Raw genomic sequence first — 773 nt, 5'->3', positions numbered from 1 at the left:
TCAATGGAATTAACACTGGAAATTGATGGTGCTATATTTCATGTTCCAAATGCTAACGCAAGCTCCAATGTTGATTCTCAGCTTTAACATGCCAAAATAACAATGCAGTGGGTGTTGTAAGGTAATTTAGTAGGCACAAATGTTTAGTTGAAAAAAAATTTAAACTGTATTTATGCATCAAACTTATCATCCGTAACATAATAATATGTTTTTTTTTTGTTAGGAACCATTTGTAAATAAATGTTTCGGATGTATATGACTGCTTAGTTTGTTGCTTTTGACAGTGAAATCACTAAGCTTGCAATGTGTCAGGACAACAAAAGCATCTCAGCTAATGGTTAGCTTTACAATTTCGTTGGTTTCTTTTTCCTATTTTGTTGGATGGATTATTTTAGCTAACAAATATCGCAACAGAGCGCTGGCAATAACTCTAATAGATTTATATATACATTTAGAATTGGAAGTTTGGTGAGAACATGAACAAGTACTTCTGTCACGCTATTGGACAGTTATACGCCATTTCAAGAGAATTGATTTATTATATTTTCCATAATCAGTAAGATTTTAACTGTTTTGTCTACTTTGCATTCATACCTCATTCTCTATCTAATTTCTCGGTGCTACTATATAATGATCAAGTCATTTTATGCACAAATAGGCAAGTGGGGATGTTACGTTGAATGCTTGGTTTATTGGGCTTGGCTATACAAAGTATGTTGTGACTCTAAAACTTTTACCTAATTTAACATTGATTCTGGTTCTTGGGAGAATTG

The sequence above is a fragment of the Brassica oleracea genome, chromosome C2, assembly GCF_000695525.1.
Source record: "Brassica oleracea var. oleracea cultivar TO1000 chromosome C2, BOL, whole genome shotgun sequence".
In the NCBI taxonomy this organism is placed as follows: domain Eukaryota; kingdom Viridiplantae; phylum Streptophyta; class Magnoliopsida; order Brassicales; family Brassicaceae; genus Brassica; species Brassica oleracea.
The sequence above is the reverse complement of the archived record's forward strand: the minus strand, read 5'-3'. Positions refer to the sequence as shown.